Source organism: Propithecus coquereli, unplaced genomic scaffold (genome assembly GCF_000956105.1).
Source record: "Propithecus coquereli isolate 6110/MARCELLA unplaced genomic scaffold, Pcoq_1.0 Scaffold2, whole genome shotgun sequence".
Classification (NCBI taxonomy): domain Eukaryota; kingdom Metazoa; phylum Chordata; class Mammalia; order Primates; family Indriidae; genus Propithecus; species Propithecus coquereli.
In genome coordinates this window covers 13,101,542-13,102,323 of record NW_012144966.1, presented here as the reverse complement: position 1 = coordinate 13,102,323, position 782 = coordinate 13,101,542, and the positions used below count along the sequence as shown (strand labels likewise).

Below are 782 nucleotides of genomic sequence, written 5' to 3'. Positions count from 1 at the left end.
CCAGTCTGTGGCCTGTTAGGAACCGGGCCACACAGCGGGAGGTGAGCAGCGGGCAAGAGAGTGAAGCTTCATCTGTATTTACAGCTGCTCCCCATGGCGTGCATCACGGCATAAACTCCACCTCCCGTCAGATCAGCAGCAGCGTTAGATTCTCATAGGAGCGCAAACCCTACTGTAAACTGGCCTTAGAGGGATCTAGGTTGTGCTCCCTATGAGAATGTAATGCCTGGTGATCTGAGGTGGAGCTGAGGTGTGATGCTAGCGCTGGGGAGTGGCTGCAAATACAGATTATCATTAGCAGAGAGGTTTGACTGCACAATAAATGTAATACGCTTGAATCATCCCAAAACCATTCTCCCCCACCCCCACCCAGGGAAAAAATGTCTTCCATAAAACTGGTCCCTGGTGCCAAAAAGATTGGGGACTAGTGATCTATAAGATATAGGATTATAATATCTGCTTCCTGGGGTTGTTAGAAGGACTGAAATGTAATAAGTAAATATACTGTAAAATGTAAAATGTACAAAAGAAAGTTGGGACCCCTTGTCTTTTTCTGCCCTTTCATTTTTAAGACTTGGTTATCATAGAAAACGTGAGAATACAAAAAAATAGAAAAAAAATTTAAAAACTCAATAACTTTCTAAAGAAAACTTCTGCTAGCACTTTGAAATATTTATTTTCAGTCTTTTGCTTTTTTATTTTTATGAAGGTAATTTGTGCATATAATTTACATAGTTATCATCTACCACAGTCTCAGCTCCCAACTCACTTTCCACAGCAAC

General features: G+C 41.3%; 1 protein-coding gene across 1 annotated transcript in view; it reads right to left on the bottom strand.

Moving 5' to 3' along the window:
* CALB1 (calbindin 1, 28kDa) overlaps positions 1-782 on the bottom strand; it is a 28,612-nt gene that overhangs the window by 332 nt on the left and 27,498 nt on the right. The gene's annotated exons all lie outside the window — the stretch shown is intronic.